Source organism: Oncorhynchus tshawytscha, linkage group LG19, assembly GCF_018296145.1.
Source record: "Oncorhynchus tshawytscha isolate Ot180627B linkage group LG19, Otsh_v2.0, whole genome shotgun sequence".
NCBI classification, from domain to species: Eukaryota; Metazoa; Chordata; class Actinopteri; order Salmoniformes; family Salmonidae; genus Oncorhynchus; species Oncorhynchus tshawytscha.
The window spans coordinates 42,568,230-42,590,847 of NC_056447.1; the positions used below are offsets into that span (position 1 = coordinate 42,568,230).

A 22,618-nucleotide genomic window follows, 5' to 3' on the forward strand; every position below is an offset into this window, starting at 1 on the left:
ACTGTAAGACAGCAGTAACAAGGTCAGTGATGTGGCAGAGGACTGTTGCAACACTTCTTAATAAGACAGACACAGGCAGAGACACAGGCTATTCACAGATGTTCTGAGGTTTCTACTGAATACAAAACACACTGGCTAATTATCACTGGCTGTGAGAGGAAATCAAAATGTCAGTCCATTCAACAGTTACCTAGGTCTGAGCAGATTACGACATACCACAACCCCCTGACTGCACACCATGGAAATGCTCTTATTAGTGATATAAAGAGAGGGAGACGTAGGAACATGTGCCTTCCAGGGTTTAGAAGGGGCTGGAGTTATGACCCTGCATGTTATAACATAATACAAGGAGGCTGCACGACCTAATGCAGGTCACTCTAAAGACTAATCAATTTAAGTGAATTTGACCAATATTAAACGCAGTATGTAGCTTCTTTTTGGAGTCTGACGTCTATCATTGTCTATCTAGAGATAAACTGAATTCCACCACGATGAGTCATTCAGTTCAAGTTCAGTCAATTCAGATTACTAGTGATACCTTCAGATACATTTATTGTATGCTGGAAAACTGGGAACAAGAACATTAAAATAGAAACCTTGTCTTAATTTTGTGTTAAATATTCAATGTAAAGATTGATTAAAAAAAAATCTGACTAGCACACATTCCTGAACCATTTCATTCTGACAATTGATACGGGCGTACACAAAAACATTCTTATTTTCGTTCATCATACAATATTATTTGAAATCTGTAGTAGCAAACCACACAGAACAAATTCAATGTCCTTACTTATTGCTCCACCCTGACGCAAAACACTGTGGTGCTGCATTTCTTTCAAAAACAAACCTAACACACAAATGGGAAATCAATTTTGACCGCACTAAATTAAAAAGATGTTGCTGTTTCCAGGCAACAACTTAATTTATGAATGGTTCTTGAGAGAATGATGTAAAAACAGAACATTTTGTTGAGGGAAAATAATCTTCAGTTATAAAAAGCAACTGCCATAGTTGATCCACTTGTGCTTTACACGATCCATGTGTGTCATGTCTACAGTTCCCTCTAAGGTTCTGAACTGTTGACGATGTCCAGCTATCGGGCTCTGAAGTGATCAGTGACCAAGCTAACCGGGCAGCATAGTAACTCTTTCAGGATTCAGGCCCAGTCAGACAGCTACAGTAACAGGCTACTTCACTACATGAGGAGAGGAGAGCGTGTGTCTCCCCTCCAGCAGTGTCATGTCATCCCACCCACGTGCTAATGACTTGGAGGTGAAACACAACCCTCTGGAAACTTTTGTTTGCTGTCCAACTGCCAGCCAGTGCAGATTTCCATTGGATTGGTTCAAGTGAGGTTCGTCTCTGAACTATGGAGGAGTCAATAGCAATACTATAGTACTGTACACTGAGTGTACAAAACATTTCCTCTTTCTATGACATACATAGACTGACCAGGTGAATCCAGGTGAAAGACATGATCCCTTATTAAAATCAGTGTAGATGAAGGGGAGGAGACAGGTTAAAGACATGATCCCTTATTAAAATCAGTGTAGATGAAGGGGAGGAGACAGGCTAAAGACATGATCCCCTATTAAAATCAGTGTAGATGAAGGGGAGGAGACAGGTTAAAGACATGATCCCTTATTAAAATCAGTGTAGATGAAGGGGAGGAGACAGGTTAAAGACATGATCCCTTATTAAAATCAGTGTAGATGAAGGGGAGGAGACAGGTTAAAGACATGATCCCTTATTAAAATCAGTGTAGATAAAGGGGAGGAGACAGGTTAAAGGATTTTTAAGCCTTGAGAAAATTGAGGCTGTTCTGAGAGAAAAGGGCATGCAATTAAATATCAGGAAGGTGTTCCTAATGTTTTGTACACTGTGTATATTCTGAACAGTTAAGGTTCTGTCAGAGAAATCAAAACTATGTTGTGCAATGTCCAGCTGTAAACGACAGTTTGTTGCTTTAAAGGTACATTTACAGCATAGCCTATATTATAGTCTTTAAACACAACAAGACTGATGGAACAGATCAAGACATTTTGTTTAAAATGTTGCTAAACTATTATTTCTTCAAATGATATATTAAGCAATGTGCACACAGCATTTTGTGAGAATGTTCCAAAATGTAAGTAGCCGGAAAATACCATTCTAACGTACACCACGTGTCAATGGTTTGTATGACAGAGATAGAAATAAATATCTGTTAAGCATTTTGAAAGATGAGAGATCTAAAGATGCAACAACTAGGATGTTACGCAGAATGCTAATTAGGCTACTCATTCATTGATCATGCGAGACATTGATTAAGCTAAACTTTATTAAAAGACACTGACTGGTTTTCTGATCTACACCCCAAGCTTCCATGATATAGTTTGACAGTTTGTGGAGGAATTCTTCAGTTGTGCAAACCCACAGTTTCATCAGCTGTCTGGGTGGCTGGTCTCAGACGATCCTGCAGGTGAAGAAGCCGGATGTGGAGGTCCTGGGCTGGCATGGTTGCACGTGGTCTGTGGTTGTGAGGCCGGTTGGACGCACAGCCAACTTCTCTAAAATGACATTGGATGCGGCTTATGGTAGAGAAATGAACATGACATTTTCTTGCAACAGCTCTGGTAGACATTCCTGCAGTCAGCATACCAATTGTACGCTCCCTCAGAACTTGAGACATGGCATTGTGGCATTGTGTTGTGACAAAACTGCGCGTTTCATTGACCCCAGCCCAAGGTGCACCTGTGTAATAATCAATGTTCCCTCTAAGCTGCGCTCGGGCACGCAATAGTCCCGAGACTGCCGCGCAGAAGAAATATCGGCCCATGGAGAGAAGGACAAGATTGATCTTTACTCAACTTTTATGTTTTCCCTGTTAGTTAATAACAATCTATTCATAAAACAACTCAATCATGGACACTCTTACTGACCGTTGTGGCTGCTTTGCATGATGTATTGTTTTCTCTTCCTTCTTTCCCTTTGTGCCGTTGTCTGTGCCCAATAATGTTAGTACCATGTTTTGTGCTGCTACCATGTGTTGCTACCATGATGTTGTCATGTGTTGCTGCCTTGCTATGTCGTTGTCTTAGGTCTCTCTTTATGTAGTGTTGTGTTGTCTCTGTTGTTGTGATGTGTGTTTTGTCCTATATTTATATTTTATTTATGTTTTTATTTTTAATCCCGTCCCCGCAGGAGGCCTTTTGCCTTTTGGTAGACCGTCATTGCAAATAAGAATTTGTTCTTAACTGACTTGCCTAGTTAAAGGTTAAATAAAAATCAAATTAAAAAATATACAACAAAAATCAGCTCCTTCCTCGGCTTTTCGGCCAACCACCTATGAGTCGAGAGCGCAGATGATAGGTCTAGGGGGAGCGCACAGACCAGTCGAAAACAACAAATGTGGTGGAGTGAGTGAGCAGAACATTATTGCCGCACACAAAGTATTAATTTGAGAGCAGAGATGTTTATTTTTATGGAGATAGAGTTGAAGTCAGAAGTTTACATACACTTAGGTTGGAATCATTCAAACTTGTTTTTCAACCACTCCACAAATTTATTGTTAACAAACTATAGTTTGTCAGTTAGGAGATCTACTTTGTGCATGACACAAGTAACTTTTCTAACAATTGTTTAGACAGATTTTTTCACTTATAATTAACTGTATCACAATTCCTGTGGGTCAGAAGTTTACACACACTAAGTTGACTGTGCCTTTAAACAGCTTTGAAAATGTCCGAAAATTATGTAATGGCTTTAGAAGCTTCTAAAAGCTTCTACCTGTGTGCCTCACCTTAGTAATTTGGTCTATTTTCCACTCTTCATTTCACTTACTGTTCTGACTTGGTAGTGCACATGTAGCCTACAGCCTGTTTTTGAGAAATGTAATCATTGAATATTGTAAGAGCTTTCATTGTCTGCTTATATGCCCCCTTTATTTATCATACGGTTCTGACTTGGTGAACAGGGAGAACACTAAGAACGGCACATGTTCTGAATTCTGTCACAGTACATTTCAAAAGTGCTGAACAAATAGTTATATTGACTACGTCCATCCTAGCTCGCACATTGTCTTAAATACCTCTTATCCACTTGTCGTCCCCTCATGCCATAGTTTGTACATCTCAATTATCAATAGAAGCCACATTTATTTAAGCCATATCTGTAAGGACTGACGCTGGGAGACGAGAAGCAAGTACAAGGGGTGAACACTTAATGGATAATAGACAAGAAACAAACAAGGACAGCGTCTGGACAGGGGAAAACATAACGACATCAATGCTGACATGGGGAACAAACCGAGGAGCAGACAGATACAGGGGCAATCAACAAAGTAAAAGAGTCCGGGTGAGTCCAATGAGCGCTGATGCGCGTAATGATGGTGACAGATGTGCGTAATGAAGGGCAGCCTGGCGTCATCGAGCGCCAGAGAGGGGAAGCAGAAGAAGGCGTGACAATATCAGCTCCGTTTCTTTTAAGGCAGTAAATTATTTGGAATTAACTGTTTCGCTGCCAGAAAAGGCTCCGGGGATAGCCAGGTGTAGCAGTGGTAAGGTGTTGGGACTGCTGTTGGGATAACTTTATGTAAGCCTTAACAGTTTGTGGGCACCATTATAGTGCAATAATGTATTGTTTAGTGTTGTGGCATGCATCCCACAATGTTTTTTTTCTCCCCCCCACCAAGATTTACATGCTAAAATCGCCACTGGTGGTACCGAGAGTTTGATGCTGTATGGAAGCATTGTTATTAGGACATTTGTCATGTAGAGAGGATGACATGTTATTGACTTTGACAAACTGCCGTCTGTCTATTTGGTTAGAAAGATGGTTCTTTACAGAGGATGGTTGAATGTGTACAAGTAGGTTAGGTACAGCTCACCTCAGTTCCACATAGTATTTTTTCAACTATTTGGCTAAATTATTATCCATTATAATCCAATTGATAAAGCAGCAGTCTTTAAATGGACTGTTACCTTGAATGCAACACTAAGTTGTAAAAACGCTTAAACTCCAATTGAATTCTGTCTATGGCATTTCCTGACATCATATTTTACTATCTCTCTCACTGCAGTTGTTCTCAGGAGACGGGTCATTGTGTTAGTAGAGAACAAGGTGGAGTCCGACAAAGTGGAGTCCGACAAAGTGGAGTCAGATCAGGTTTCTACTTCATCGCCCTGGACCACTAAACCTACGAGTCAGAGGACGCAAAATTTGGACCTGTGAGTCACCTTTGACCATGACGTAACTTTCTTCTTAGGATTTTGCGATCATGGGTGTTCCCTAACTCATCTAAAGCCTTACACAACTCAGCACATATGTATCCCTCCACCTTCTACAATGGAGTCCTGACCAGGGGTATCAAATTCCAATGTCTATGTACCTGTTGTGTTGGCGTAGTTACCGGCCCAATGGGAGGCGGTGTTGATGACAGTGATGCGTCCCAGTGTGATCTCATCAAACAGTCGCTGTGCCAACACCATGCCTGATGACAACCAGATGATATTCCTCCACCCTGGATCACAGTAAACACACACCTAGTCTCGGTCTCTGTGTATGTATGTTGCGTGTAAAAGAATGAGCAATCGGTCTGTATATGCAGGTGCAGTGTAGGATATACGTTGTGTATAGGAGTCTACTCGTAGCCTGTATACACCCTGTATTACAGGCCTGTGTTTTGTTTTTCACAAATTTAGTGCAGTGTTTTGTGACATCCCTCTCTCTTTCTCATCTCTTCAGATAGGTGGTGCTCAGTAGAGGCTGCTGAGGGGAGAACGGCTCACAGTAATGGCTGGAACAGAGCGATTGGAATGGAATCACACATGAAAACCATGTGTTTGTTGTATTTGATACCATCCCACCTATTCCGCTCCAGCCATTATCACGAGCCCATCTTCCCCAAATAAAGGTGACACAAACCTCCTGTGGTGGTGCTCACCAGACCAGTGTTTAGAGGCAGGGATGGACTGAGATTGCCCCTCTATTCTGCACTCAAGTGATGTCCAGTCCCCATAAACACTCATTGACGCGGTTAGTTCCCATTCCCCCATAAACACTCAACGACACGGTTAGTTCCCATTCCCCCATAAACACTCATCGACACGGTTAGTTCCCATTCTCTCACACACACCTCTATGTAGATTGTGCTGATACTACACTGTGAGAACCTGGAAATCATCAGTGGTTCTGAGGGAGGCTACATGGCCACCAACAGTGCCTAGGACACGTTCCAGCATTACCACTGTTTGGAGAACAGCCCCCCCCCCAGACATCTGCCATAACTTATCTTTAGCGTGTAAGCTCTTCTGCACCAGGGAGGTAAAGGTATGGCACCACACTCACAACAGTCATGTATGACTGCTTAAATATCCTTAAACATACTTACACTCATGTATGTGTTTCTTAATTAAAGGTCTAAGGAAGGTATCTTATGGCTCAATAATACTAATGAATGACGTAGATTGTACACCTCTGCCCAGTCCCATATTGAGGCAAACATGCAACAGCTCTGTGCATTTGATCTTTTCTCGATTTCTTGCATTCTTTTTCCGTGCCTCCTAAAACCCCATCAGAGGAGAGGACCCAAGGTTCCTCCCCTCAGACCTCCAAAGCGGTTTGAGAAGGATGCGAGTATCGAGGACGTGAGGAGTTGAGCTGAGATTAAATGGGACAGAGCTAACGTGATTGTTTTAGGTGGAATCTTATGTTGAATGATACATTTGTTATCTGTTTGCACGTATATCTTTGTTCTACTTGTGCTCTTTCCACAGATGTCTCTGGCTTGCTGATAACATGTGATCTGATCAAACTCCCTATGCGATTTGACTCCTGTGTTACTGCCTGTACTCAATAAAACTTTCAATGACAAATTTAAATCATTTGACCATGTAATTTGATAGACAATGGTAGCTTCCAATCAGACAATTACTATTAAACAAATCTGTTTTCCTTAGTTAAATGTTTGGTGAATGCAGGGCATTGCTTTGTCCTCAGTCCTCCTTTGAATACTGTGTGTACCATGAGTTTAGCTGGTTAAATTCTAATTAACATTCTATTTTTTGGCACTGGTTAAGTATTATTAATGTAGCAGGTTCTCCCCTTTGTGTCTCCATACAAGTCAAAATCCCCATGTGCTGTGTGTGCCATTGGGATAAAAAAATACCCTTAATATCGGATCTTTCATCTTTCATCAAGGTAGGTAGCATAAATGTAAAAACATGCAAATCCTTATGTTACATTAGTATACACATCAAAAGTCCCAAAACAAAGTTACCTCACTTTTCTATTTTTGGAATTATTACATAAAACCGATCAGAATTCCAAAGAATGCCGAAGTCATGTCAGAAAATGTTTTTCCAGGGTGTGATGTTATATGGAGGAACCGGTAAGCCAGCCTATTCCTTATTATGTAAACTCCAACAGAAATAACTTTAAAATATATAACTACAAATGAAACCAAATAGTTTGCACTCATGACTACTGGTTTCAATGACATTTTCAGCCAACTTACAAGCAAATACTTTATGAATTTGTTACAAATCAACTTGCAAGGTTGCTAGCCAACTAGCCTGCTAACTTTAGCCCTACTTGCCTGCTAACGTTACGGTAGCACTGAATGAGTTGGCCAATTGCTATCCACACTAGCTTACAGCTATATTGAAGTAAACCAACGTTTTGTAAATACATAACGCCATCTAACCAAATGTCAAAGAATGTTCGCTATATTTTTATTTATTTATTTATTTATCCGTTATTTTACCAGGTAAGTTGACTGATAACACGTTCTCATTTGCAGCAACGACCTGCGGAATAGTTACAGGGGATGAATGAGCCAATTGTAAACTGGGGATTATTAGGTGACCGTGATGGTTTGACGGCCAGATTGGGAATTTAGCCAGGACACCGGGGTTAACACCCCTACTCTTACAATAAGTGCCATGGGATCTTTAATGACCTCAGAGAGTCAGGAGACACGTTTAACGTCCCATCCGAGAGACGGCACCCTACACAGGGCAGTGTCCCCAATCACTGCCCTGGGGCATTGGGATATTTTTTAGACCAGAGGAAAGAGTGCCTCATACTGGCCCTCCAACACCAGTGCAATATGCCTTAGCTATTTAGACAACTAGCTGTTAGCCTAGCCAACCACCACGGTTATGTGTCGGCAAGCTAGAGCCCAACTACTGAAGACCAGCTAGAACACCACTAAAATAAAACCGCAGATCAAAAGCAAAGAGAGAGCAGAAACAGATTGATGGCCGGGGCCATCCAATGGTAAAACTTTTAAAAGAAAAAGACTGCAGGCTGAGTTAGCTACCAAAGCAGGGGGTAGATTGATTCCGTTACAAAACTCCCGTAACTACTTCACAGAGAACATCCCGAAAAGTTGACAAAACAAAAAAGGAGAACAGACGAGGTACTACACACTACACAACCAATTTGAAGGCACCAGAGCCTGCCGTGCTAACGGGTTCCCACTAGATAACACAGCCACAAAGTCTGTGAAGAGCATGCGGTGTGGCTAACCTTAGCCAGCTTGAGCTAGCATATGAACTCGGTAGCAGACTAGATCCTTCATATGACATTGAGCAATAGTGCAATGTGGGTAGTTTAGAAGATATCTGGAAATAAATTAATAAATATGTAACAACCCAAAAACATAGCTATGTTTGCACATCTTGGTAACTGCCAGGTCACAATTGTAAATGAGAACTTGTTCTCTACTGGCCTACCTGGTTAAAAAAAGGTGAAATAAAATAAAAATGACTAAAACTAAGTTACTATGTTTTTGATCACACTGGTGAGTAAAAACTCATGCTTCCTACCCTTTAACTTGCACACAAGTCCTTCCTTTCCTTCGACGTCGTGATCGTTATGCCATTATTATGTGTGTACCCACATGTTAATCTCAACAATGGAGTCATTATATTTAGGTGGCTTAAATTATGGCCAGGACCTAGTGTATGATGAATGAATTTCTGAGATCAGCCAAATTATGCCCATACTCCACCTATTCTTTAATACATTGGGATTAACGCCCTCATATCATGCAAACACATAACAGACACTTTGTGGAAAGGTGAAGAAAAACAAACTAGTTATGGACTATGGTGTTACTTCGCTAACAGACGAATGTTGCTGGCTAACAAGTAATTAGCTAGCTAGCTAACTTTAGCAAGTAGATTAATCTCAACTCAAGGTATAGCATAGCCATTTCATTTATTTCCCAATGGCTTTGTTTGTTTCAAGTGTCCCAAGTTGTTCGGTACTTACTGTTCAAGCTGGTTAGCAAGCTAAACAGACGGCTCTGAACATCAGTTTGAGGTCATATGCACCCAAGACTCAACCAATCACACAACAACACGGGACTGGCCAGGGGCAAGCATTTGTTAGTTCCTCCATCACTCCAGTGAAAGTGACCAATGTAAGGTTTCTCGACATGAACCTACTTCTAAGGCCGCCCCCCCAACAGCCTGAAATCCAATCGAGAAAACCACAGCCACAAAGCCTAAATAAAAATACAAATTCAAGAGAACAAAAATGTGCTTTTTAGTCTTAATTTAAGTTTAGGCATAATTAGCAGTGTCGTTAGGGTTAAGGTTAGGCATAAGATTAGCAGTGTCGTTAGGGTTAAGGTTAGGCATAAGATTAGCAGTGTCGTTGGGGTTAAGGTTAGGCATAAGATTAGCAGTGTCGTTAGGGTTAAGGTTAGGCATAAGATTAGCAGTGTCGTTAGGGTTAAGGTTAGGCATAAGATTAGCAGTGTCGTTAGGGTTAAGGTTAGGCATAAGATTAGCAGTGTCGTTAGGGTTAAGGTTAGGCATAAAATTAGCAGTGTCGTTAGGGTTAAGGTTAGGCATAAGATTAGCAGTGTCGTTAGGGTTAAGGTTAGGCATAAGATTAGCAGTGTCGTTAGGGTTAAGGTTAGGCATACAATTAGCAGTGTCGTTAGGGTTAAGGTTAGGCATAAGATTAGCAGTGTCGTTAGGGTTAAGGTTAGGTTTAAAATCAAATTTTAACAAGATACATTGTAGAAATAGGTAGGGATTATGACTTTGTGGCAACTAGTGACGACCAGAAAAAAGATACATTGAAACCCAAAAGGTACCAAGATTTGAGAGCGAGCAACGAGAAATTGAGAGTGTAAAGACAATTTGATGCTTTTACATGTTTTAACCATGTTTCTTTGTTTAGGTTCAAAACATTTTTTATTCAGACATTTTTCTCTTTGATCTGCAACAATGATGTTCAGCTCGCCCAAACTCACACTTGAACATCCTCTGCTCTCTCAACCAAATTTCTGCGCTCTTGACTGGTCTGTGTGCTCGCGGCATTCATCCTCTGCTCGCGGCACTCATCCTCTGCTCGCGGCACTCATTCTCTGCTCGCGGCACTCATTCTCTGCTCGCGGCACTCATTCTCTGCTCGCGGCATTCATCCTCTGCTCGCGGCACTCATTCTCTGCTCGCGGCATTCATCCTCTGCTCGCGGCACTCATTCCCTGCTCGCGGCATTCATCCTCTGCTCACGGCACTCATCCTCTATTCGTGGCACTCATCCTCTGCTCGCAGCACTCATCCTCTGCTCGCAGCACTCATCCTCTGCTTGCGACATTCATCCTCTGCTTGCGACATTCATCCTCTGCTCGTGGCATTCATCCTCTGGTCGTGGCATTCATCCTGGAATTTAGACGCTGGTTTGATGTGATATAGGTTCTGCAGTTTCAAAGTTGCCGATCTTTGCCAAACATCTCTTAAAAATGACCCCTTGAGCGCTATTTCAAAATACAACTTTTACAGCATGAGAAAACCATATGCACTGGTGACACTCAAAGCATAAATATTTCATATCAAAATGTGCCATTCTGCTATTTAAATTCATTAGAGTTACAGTGCCTTCAGAAAGTATTCGCAAACCTGGACTTTTTCCACATTTTGTTGTGTTACAGCTTCAATTTAATTGATTTGTCGCTGGCTGGCTGGCTGGCAGGCTGGCTGGCGCATGCACACACACACACACGCACGCACGCACACACACACACACACACACACGCACGCACGCACACATTATGTTTTCCTCCCCAGTTTTTTTAAATTAATAATGAAAAGCTGACATTTCTTGAGTCAATCAGTATTGAACCCCTTTGTTATGCCAAGACTAAATAAGTTCAGGAGTAAAAATTTGCTAAACAAGTCACATAATACGCTGCATGGACTTTTGAATGACTACTCATCTCTGTAACCCACACATACAATTATCTGTAAGGTCACTCAGTTGAACATCAAACACAGATTCAACCACAAAGACCAGGGAGGTTTTCCAATGCCTCGCAAAGATGGGCACCTATTGGTAGATGAGAAAAAAAAAATACAAAATTGAAGCAGACACTGAATATCCCTTTAAGCATTGTTATTAATTAATTACCCTTAATTACACTTTGGATGGTGTATCAATACACCCAGTCACTACAAAGATACAGGAGTCCTTCCTAACTCATCCAGGGGACAGGAAGGAAACCACTCATGGATTTCACCATGAGGCCAAAGGTGACTTTAAAACAGTTCATGGCTGTGATAGGAGAACTGAGGATGGATCAACAACATTGTAGTTACTCCACAATACTAACCTAATTGACAGAGTGAAAAACAGGAAGCCTGTACAGAAGAAAAAAAACATTTTACAAAACATATATCCTTGTTTTGCAACAAGGCACTAAAGCAATACTGCAAAGAAATTGGCAAAGCAATTCATTTTTGGTCCTGAATGCAAAGTGTTATGTTTGGGGAAAATCCAATAACATCGGACTGCTCTAAATTGCTAGTTGGGTCATTGGGTGGGTTATTCCGTTGAATTGGGTCTAGGGGTGTCTGGATTGAATCTGGTTGATTTAAATGGACCTTAAAGCAGACTCTGCTTCCCCCATGTATTGTCCTTAGATCTGTGAGCAGGCCTACTTCCTCCAGGTATTGTCCTTAGATCTGTGAGCAGGCCTACGTCCTCCAGGTATTGTCCTCAGATCTGTGAGCAGGCCTACTTCCTCCAGGTATTGTCCTTAGATCTGTGAGCATGCCTACTTCCTCCAGGTATTGTCCTTAGATCTGTGAGCAGGCCTACGTCCTCCAGGTATTGTCCTCAGATCTGTGAGCAGGCCTACTTCCTCCAGGTATTGTCCTTAGATCTGTGAGCATGCCTACTTCCCCCATGTATTGTCCTTAGATCTGTGAGCAGGCCTACTTCCTCCAGGTATTGTCCTTAGATCTGTGAGCAGGCCTACTTCCTCCAGGTATTGTCCTTAGATCTGTGAGCATGCCTACTTCCTCCAGGTATTGTGTTACTGCTGTGTTTCATATAAGCACAACTCCTATTGTTCTTCAGGCAACTCCTATTGTTCTTCAGGCGTCACTCGTCCTCCCTCAGCAATAGGGCTTTATACATTTGACTGAATAGGCTCTACCAGGAAAGACAGGCCTGGAGGTTGGAGTAATATCAACATGCTCCAAGAAGTGTGAACTCCAGAGCAGCCTGCTGAGTGTTTGAGTAGGATCCTTCCTTGACACTCCGCAGGGTTAGGAGCACGTGGTTTCAATGAGGGCTGTGAACCCTGTGTGTCCCTGGGCTAAACACTGATACAACATCTGTTAGATAACAGTAACGGTGCTCAGGACACAACAAATAGACCTTTTCAGCACCGCATAATGAAATGTCCAAACCCAATATATTCAAATAGTCAAAGACACCTTTTATTAACCGAAAGAAGTGCAACATAGAGTGATGGTGGCTTCTTTTCTTTAGACTACATCTGACCTCTTGTAAAGAAAGATCTGTCAAAAGAGCTTAGATATCCACTGAAATAGTCTGATACCATATTCCTGTGTATCATAACTGTTAGTACTGAACCAACGTTGAAGTACAGTAAAATAGTAGCATAGTGCCAATACCATTGCAGGAACCAAAAATGGTCCTCAATGTATCTGCTATAATGTATTTGTTTTCACTTGTGGCATAAGCAGTACATGCTGTCAATACTACTATACTGTCCTCAGTCCATGGAAAGGAAGTAGTTGAAGCCTGGATTTCCCATTTCAGAACAGGTCAAAACTCTGTTTGTTTTAGCTTCATGCTCTGACTCATGCATTGACGGAAGGTTAGCATATTGCTCTCATGACACATGGTTCGTGGGTCCCTACCATCTGTAGGCTAAACAGCTAACATGATCTATCACTCTCTCCCCACTGGGATTCTCTGCCTCTAACCCTATTACGGGGCCGAGTCACTGGCTTACTGGTGCTCTTCCATGCCGTCCCTAGGAGGGGTGCGTCACTTGAGTGGGTTGAGTCACTGACGTGATCTTCCTGTCCGGGTTGGCACCCCCCTCGGGTTCGTGCCGTGGGGGAGATCTTTGTGGGCTATACCCGGCCTTGTCTTAGGGTAGTAGGTTGGTGGTTGAAGATATCCCTCTAGTGGTGTGGGGGCTGTGCTTTGGCAAAATGGGTGGGATTATATCCTGCCTAGTTGGCCCTGTCCGGGGGTATCGTTAGACGGGACGACAGTGTCTCCCGACCCCTCCTGTCTCAGCCTCCAGTATTTCTGCTGCAATAGTTTATGTTTCGGAGGGCTAGGGTCAGTCTGTTATATATGTGGAGTATTTCTCCTGTCTTATCTGGTGTCCTGTGTGAATTTAAGTATGCTCCCTATAATTCTATCTATCTTCTCTCAGAGCACCTGAGCCCTAGGACCATGCCTCAGGACTACCTGGCCTGATGGCTCCTTGCTGTCCCCAGTCCACCTGGTCATGCTGCTACTCCAGCTTCAACTGTTCTGCCTGCGGCTATGGAACCCTGACCTGTTCACTGGACATGCTACCTTGTCCCGGACCTGCTGTTTTGGACTCTCTATCGCACCTGCTGTCTCTAACTCTGAATGATCCGCTATGAAAAGCCAACTGACATTTACTCCTGAGGTGCTGACCTGTTGCACCCACTGTGATTACTATTATCTGACCCTGCTGGTCATCTATGAACGTTTGAACATCATGGCCATGTTCTGTTATAATTTACACCTGGCACAGCCAGAAGAGGACTGGCCACCCCTCAGAGCCTGTTTCTAGGTTTCTGCCTTTCTAGGGTGTTGAGAAGGGATAATGAAAGCACCCTCGTCTGTCCTTACCCTTCTAACCCTGTGTTTTGGTGTGTCCGAACCCTACAGTTACAGTGGTCTCAGGGTTGCTGTACAGGTCCAAAGTGCAGTCAGAAGAAGCTGACAGGCAGAGGTTCCCTGCAGCTGCAGCTAGAGCTGGAGCAGATGCTCAGCTGTATGTTTTTAGGTGGCACCCACCATGTACCTTGTGGAGCTAAAAGAGCAGTGCATCAGACCGTGATGAAACTCTCCCTTTGTGACACAGGGTATACCTCAGGGCACAGAGGGAGGCCCGGGGAACAGGCGGTTAGAGTGGCCGGCCCTCCTGCAGTCAGGTCCCCGGAGGACACCCATTGTACCCCTGCTCTCCAAACAAAGCCTGCCCCCATGCCCCTGCACTAGCACTGCAGCACACCAGCCCAGTGCGCCACGCATTGTTGCTCTAACAAACCTCCCAAATGTATATTTCAAATTAATTTTCTCTCTTCTCTTTTACACTCCATTTACTTTCTGTTGAATTGTCTCTCCCTCCCAAAATACAGCCTTCCTCTGTGGCCACCACACATTTTATTTCCTGCAAGTACCACATAACAAGGCATCTGATAAGGCCAGAGAAATGAAACCTCTCTCTCTCAGACACTCTCTCAGCATTCATTTTAACTACTCTGAGAATAAGACAAGGAAAGGACAGAGGGACCGAATGACACATTGTTAACATTGACACCCAATTTAGTTTCCATGACTTCTAAATTTTTTTACAATTGTCATTTAAGACTTCAGAATAGCAGAGGAATGCTCATTTGCAATCAAATGAAATCGTGAGAGATTCTTGTTTCACACAGCAGTGCATCCTTCCCCCACTAAGAAGGTGAATCACCTGTTCACCTGTTTCATAACACTGTGACGAGACCAATGGTTCGTAAAAAGACATGGAAATAACATTTCGTTTTTGGGGATAAAGTCCAGGCATTTCACATAGAATTAATCCTGACTCCTCAATTACAGTACATTTACTGTTGAAGAAAAAGCCCTTTATAATAAAGCCATAATAACATTTGCGATGTGGCATAGGCCAGAGTTGAGCAGAGGCATTTTTAGGAACATTTGTTAGAAGGGTTCATAAAAAAAGTGCCCTTTAAAAAAAACAATTTTGTGCAATTCTACGTAAACAAAAAAAATCTTTACAATGTTGTTTTTCAACGTAGCTCATGTTGAGATAGGCTATTGCCAATAGGAGCGCATCGGCCATCACTGAGTAGTAGCCTATGGCTTACAGCATTAACAATGTCTACACTGTATTTCTGATCAATTTGATGTTATTTTAATGGACAAAAAATGTGCTTTTCTTTCAAAAACAAGTACATTTCTAAGTGACCCCAAACTTTTGAACGGTAGTGTATCTATTGGTTGTACAGACAGATTGGTCTTCTCTTTTCAGTAGGCAAAAACAGTACGTTTTTCCCGCAATTGTATTTTGAAATTTGTAAAAGGCAAACAGACAGCCGGAACCAACCATATAAATATAATCCATACATGGCAGTTCCCATTCAAGTCAGAACTGGCAGCCATTGCTAGTGTATCCATGAGTTTAATAGTCTAACTGCCAGGGTAAGAGGTTCTAAAACCCTTCTATGGATTACAATTCTATGACCACTACTTCAAAAAGCTGTACATTTGGCACCAGCGGGCTTTCCCGACTATAGGCAACCACCTGGTAACTGCCTAAATAAAAGGAAATATTTGAGTAAATGAGGGATACAAATAATATGTTATGGTGTGGGGTGCATTTTCCTGGCATGGTTTAGGTCCACCTGTAGAATCTATGCCAAGGTGCATTGAAGGTTTTCTGGCAGTTCTTGGTGGCCAAAGAGCCTTTTAAGATACTATGTTGGTGCGTCCTGTATTTTGGCAATTACCTGTATGTGATTGTGATCAAATTTAATCCACAGTTATTTTTTTTAGAATCTATTGATCCTCTGTGGCAAAATAATGCTCTCTGGTGTCTTTTGAACATTGAGAGTGGGCTCCTGCTGCTGGATAACAAACTGGAATGTTTTATATTGTTTGCCCAGCCCTTGACTCACACAATTTACCAGTCACATTTTATTTATTATGCAGAGTATTTTAATTGTTTTATTACTCAGTTATCCAATCAAGGCAGGGGCCCCCATTTATCCATGTGTACCCCCTACCACCTCTCCTCCCCCCATCTGAAGAGTAGCAGAATGGCAGCAGCAGGCTGTTTATACCTCATATTCGTCAGATGGGGCGAGGAGAGGTACACGTGGATAAATGTATATTATACAGTTGAAGTCATAAGTTTACATACACCTTAGCCAAGTACATTTAAACTCATTTTTCACAATTGCTGACATTTAATCCTAGTAAAAATTCCGTCTTAGGTCCGTTAGGATCACTACTTTATTTTAAGAATGTGAAATGTCAGAATAATAGTAAAAGGGAATGATTTATTTCAGCTTTTATTTATTTCATCACATTCCCAGTGGGTCAGAAGTTTACATACACTCAATTAGTATTTGGTAGCATTGCCTTTAAATCGTTTAACTTGGGTCAAATGTTTCGGGTAGCCTTCCACAAGCTTCCCACAATAAGTTGGGTGAATTTTGGCCCATTCCTCCTGACAGAGCTGGTGTAACTGAGTCAGGATTGTAGGCCTCCTTGCTCGCACACGCATTTTCAGTTCTGTCCACAACTTTTCTATAGGATTGAGGTCAGGGCTGTGTGATGGCCACTCCAATACCTTGACTACAAGTCTCTGCTAGGTAAAGCCCCGCCTTATCTCAGTTCACTGATCACCATAGGAGCACCCACCCGTAGCACGCGCTCCAGCAGGTATATCTCACTGGTCACCCCCAAAGCCAATTCCTCCTTTGGTCGTCTTTCCTTCCAGTTCTCTGTCTTTCCTTCCAGTTCTCTGCTGCCAATGACTGGAACGAACTGCAAAAATCTCTGAAGCTGGAGACCCATATCTCCCTCACTAGCTTTAAGCACCAGCTGTCAGAGCAGCTCACAGATCACTGCACCTGTACATATCCCATCTATTTACCTACCTCATCCCCATACAGTATTTATTTATTTATCTTGCTCCTTTGCACCTCAGTATCTCTACTTGCACATTCATCTTCTGCACATCTACCATTCCAGTGTTTAATTGCTATATTGTAATTACTTCGCTACCATGGCCGATTTATTGCCTTAACTCCCTTATCTTACCTCATTTGCATTCACTGTTTATAGACTTTTTGTTTTCTTTTGTTCTACTGTATTATTGACTATGTTTTGTTTATTCCATGTGTAACTCTGTGTTGTTGTATGTGCCGAATTGCTATGCTTTATCTTGGCCAGGTCGCAGTTGCAAATGAGAACTCTCAACTAGCCTACCTGGTTAAATAAAGGTGAGAGAAAAAATAATAATAATAATTGTGGAGTGGTTGAAAAACGTGTGTATGTAAACTCCCGACTTCAACTGTATATATACACACACCCATACGCACACACACTACATATATAATATACAGTGGGGCAAAAAAGTATTTAGTGAGCCACCAATTGTGCAAGTTCTCCCACTTAAAAAGATGAGAGAGGCCTGTAATTTTCATCATAGGTACACTTCAACTATGACAGACAAAATGAGAATCACATTGTAGGATTTTTAATGAATTTATTTGCAAATTATGGTGGAAAATAAGTATTTGGTCAATAACATAAGCTTCTCAATACTTTGTTATATACCCTTTGTTGGCAATGACAGAGGTCAAACGTTTTCTGTAAGTCTTCACAAGGTTTTCACACACTGTTGCTGGTATTTTGGCCCATTCTTCCATGCAGATCTCCTCTAGAGCATTGATGTTTTGGGGCTGTTGCTGGGCAACACGGACTTTCAACTCCCTCCAAAGATTTTCTATGGGGTTGAGATCTGGAGACTGGCTAGGCCACTCCAGGACCTTGAAATGCTTCTTAAGAAGCCACTCCTTCGTTGCCCGGACGGTGTGTTTGGGATCATTGTCATGCTGAAAGACCCAGCCACGTTTCATCTTCAACGCCCTTGCTGATGGAAGGAATTTTCACTCAAAATCTCACGATACATGGCCCCATTCATTCTTTCCTTTACACGGATCAGTCGTCCTGGTCCCTTTGCAGAAAAACAGCCCCAAAGCTTGATGTTTCCACCCCCATGCTTCACAGTAGGTATGGTGTTCTTTGGATGCAACTCAGCATTCTTTGTCCTCCAAACACAACGAGTTGAGTTTTTACCAAAAAGGTTATATTTTGGATTCATCTGACCATATGACATTCTCCCAATCTTCTTCTGGATCATCCAAATACTCTCTAGCAAACTTCCGACGGGCCTGGACATGTACTGGCTTAAGCAGGGGGACACGTCTGGCACTGCAGGATTTGAGTCCCTGGCGGCGTAGTGTGTTACTGATGGTAGGCTTTGTTACTTTGGTCCCAGCTTTCTGCAGGTCATTCACTAGGTCCCCCCTTGTGGTTCTGGGATTTTTGCTCACCGTTCTTGTGATCATTTTGACCCCACGGGGCGAGATCTTGCGTGGAGCCCCAGATCGAGGGAGATTATCAGTGGTCTTGTATGTCTTCCATTTCCTAATAATTGCTCCCACAGTTGATTTCTTCAAACCAAGCTGCTTACCTATTGCAGATTCAGTCTTCCCAGCCTGGTGCAGGTCTACAATTTTGTTTCTGATGTCCTTTGACAGCTCTTTGGTCTTGCCCATAGTGGAGTTTGGAGTGTGACTGTTTGAGGTTGTAGACAGGTGTCTTTTATACTGATAACAAGTTCAAACAGGTGCCATTAATACAGGTAACGAGTGGAGGACAGAGGAGCCTCTTAAAGAAGAAGTTACAGGTCTGTGAGAGCCAGAAATCTTGCTTGTTTGTAGGTGACCAAATACTTATTTTCCACCATAATTTGCAAATAAATTCATTAAAAATCCTAAAATGTGATTTTCTGGATTTTTTTTCTCATTTTGTCTGTCATAGTTGAAGTGTACCTATGATATAAATTACAGGCCTCTCTCATCTTTTTAAGTGGGAGAACTTGCACAATTGGTGACTGACTAAATACTTTTTTGCCCCACTGTATACTGTATATATTTCCTTAATGTATTTGTTGCTCCCTCTTAGGCCCCCCACTGGCCCAGGAGCTTCAGCCCGGTAAGACCCTGCTTCAGCCCGATTAATCCAGCCCTGTTTCTAAGGCTGTGGAGACTGCTTTTCGCTGTACAAAGAAGAAAAAATAGCTGGCGACTCAAAAATCAACCATATTGTAATGCCATTGATAAGCTAAATGAACAGATAGCACTGACTAGGCACACAGGAGCCATATGGTGCTTCAACCACTACCGCCTGTTTCTGGTATAACAATAGGCTGGCCTAGACAGTGAGGCAGCCAAACAAATGGTCATTAGTCCCCATTTGCACTGCACAGAGGGGTAAGCGCAAATGTCAGGATTTGCATTTCCCCCCCCTCTACAGGTGCATGAAGTACTGAAACCAGATGTCAACGGACTGGAGAATAGGATGGTTTGCCCATGGTGATTCAACAGCTCCATACACTCATAGCCTAAACACAACAAAGACAATAAAATGCCCCCTTTCCATTCCTTCCTCCCCTTGTCCAATTTCCACACAGTCCTCTACTCCCAGAAGTAACTCATTTTGCACCTGCCACCATCCCTCTGATTTCTGAAGAGGTTTCATCTTCAATGTCCCTCTTGGCTAGACAAAATATTTATTTCAAGCTTTATTTTAAATGTAACAACTAATAAAGTCTACTTTTAGGAAAGTGATAATCACATTAACTTTAGTGACATACCAATGGTCTGATTGAAAAACTGTTTCATAACACATCACGCAGGAAACAAATACAGACAAGTAAACCTGAATACTTGACGACATTAGATTCAAGTCAGTACTTCATTGAAGATATCACTGAATTATCTAAATGAGATGAGATGTTTCACATTGTGCCAAAAAAAAGTAGTTGAATGAAAACGTATCTTCAGAAAGCAGGTTATTAACATTTCATTAAGCATGATCAAAACTAACTTCTAATTGCTGGCATATTTTCTCTGATGAGAGAATGGTGATTAATGCAGTATTTCAAAGGATTTAATCACAGCACTGATAAACCAAATTACAAAAATATGTTCAGTTATAAGATCACGTTCAAGCGTCTAGTTTCTTGCCCAGATTCATGAAATCACAGGAGGGTAGTAAAGGTGCAGTATTACACAAGTGAATCATTAACAAAGGCTGCTCTGTACAAACTTTCTCATTCACACATAATACACCAGATAGTTAAAATAATGAAAAAAATATGTTTATTTATATGGGAAATGTAAAACTAACTTTTAAGGAAAAGTCCTTCGGGGGTAAATATCATACCCAACAATAATTCCACACGGAACAAGTTACTGATAAGGATACAATATTTATATCAACGAAATTGTATATTGGAAGAATACAATGTATATTCTACTTACAGTTATCAAAGGGCCAAATGAAAACCCGAGGATGCAACAAGTCCCTCTGACTCGTATGCTTTGTTGCGCACAGAAAGCAAAATATCCCTGACGGCAACTCCCTGCCTGTACGGGGAAAAACACAAAGATAATAACTTAGACGAATGTAAAGTAAACCATATGTGTTCTGCAGTACTTGGTGGATATACTGTTGCAATATCCAACATTTTCTTCAGAAAAAATGTAAAAAATGTCAAAGATGTTCATGCATTGTCGGACGACGTCTATGGACAAAGTGAAAGACAGCTCTCCGACGTAGGCTCCAGCCAGCCAATATGGCACGTTCGCATAGTTTCTACAATTTATTTCACAAGTGGCTTAATTCTATTTCATACATAAGATACATATTTGTGATATAGTAATCAACCTTCAATATTTATTTTCCAATTAAATCTGACCACTTTTGATTTTCCAGTAATCTACTATACAAACGCACCACAATAACTTTTCGTAAAAAGTAGTAGCAAACTTACCTTAAAATACCTCTATTATGGTTTATTGTAACAATTTTCGCTGTATTTCGGTTTTGCTGTAAGGGCTGAGATGTTGTTGTTTTTTAGAACTGCCAAGGATTTTTTTCTTCAGACCAGCCGGCTGAAGTGTGTAAAATTCACTGCGCATCTACAGAGATGTGAAGTATGCCCGGAATGAGAGCAGGAATGAAATTAACGCAAAGATGGAGTTTGTGGGGCGGGGCGAGAGTGGCGTCATCATAAACTCTGATGCCACTGAGCCATACGGGTGGGAGGGACTGCACTTTCAACAAAACAGTACTGCACCCAAACTCCATTCAAAGAAACGGAAAAAAACTGTGAGCATATTATACTATATACTATCACTCTGTGATTTTTCTGTTTAGAAAAAAAATAACACTTAGATTCTACGAATGATCCACCAAGTAATAAGATTGTTGGTTGACAATATATTATCAATACGATGTCTTTCCAAACATATTTAGTAAAAAGAAAACCTGGCTGTTGGAATTTATTATGTAGCCTAAGAGATAATGTTCCTGTCCAAGTTGATTTTCAAGTTACCTAGCAATGCACCTGCATTGTTATTATCATGGCATGTTTGTTTGTGTCACTATAATCTTCCCCCCTGCATCATATCAAATCAAAGCAAATATTATTTGTCACATGCACGTGTTTAGCAGATGTTATTGCGGGTGTACCGAAATGCTTGTGTTTATAACTCCAACAGTGCAGTAATATCTAACAAGTAATATTTAACAATTTCACATCAAAACACCCAATACACACAAATCTAAAGTAAAGGAATTAAGAATATATAAATATTTGGGTGAGCAATGTCAGAGCGGCATAGACTAAGATACAGTAGAATAGGATAGAATACAGTATATACATATGGGATGAGTAATGCAAAATATGTAAACATTATTAAAGGGACTAGTGTTCCATTATTAAAGTGGCCAGTGATTTCAAGTCGATGTATGTGCTAGTGAACTGTACACCTACAACTGCCGCTCTCAACTTCTGACCTGCTCAACAAAGCATGGTTTTGACCATTGCAAAAGGCTGTAAGGTCATAAATGGACAGGGTGTTTTTACAACCACGTGTTTGCTTACATGTGTAAAAACAAACTACTCAATCAATCACAGGAAGATCAACCCACTCAAGTAGAGTATAGCGAAAAATGCCTGTCACAATGTGATGCACCCCTCTTAGGGATGGCATGGGAGAGCACTAGCAAGCCAGTGACTCAGTAAGGGGGGTTTGTCACTCCTGTGCCTTGCCGTTCACCTTCGCTCCCCGGGGCCAGACTACAATCAATCATAGGACCTACTGAAGAGATGTCTTCAGTAAAGTCTTAAAGGTTGAGACCGATTCCGCGTCTCTCACCTGGATAGGCAGACCATTCCATAAAAATAAAGCTCTAAAGGAAAGCCCTGCCTCCAGGAATAGTAAGG

The 22,618-nt window shown here is 41.6% G+C and overlaps 1 protein-coding gene across 3 annotated transcripts in view; it reads right to left on the bottom strand.

Moving 5' to 3' along the window:
• Window positions 1–21,376, bottom strand: part of tead1a (TEA domain family member 1a) — a 90,739-nt gene extending 69,363 nt beyond the window's left edge. Inside the window, exons 1-2 of one of the 3 annotated variants that reach the window (XM_024379972.2) lie at window positions 21,161–21,376; window positions 20,649–20,753 (exon numbers count right to left, since the gene is read on the bottom strand). The gene's annotated coding sequence lies outside the window, so the exon portion shown is untranslated. The remainder of the gene's footprint in view (window positions 1–20,648; window positions 20,754–21,160) is intronic. The other 2 variants (XM_042301692.1, XM_024379969.2) reach the window with 2 other exon arrangements.
• Between the last annotated feature and the right edge of the window lie 1,242 nt (window positions 21,377–22,618).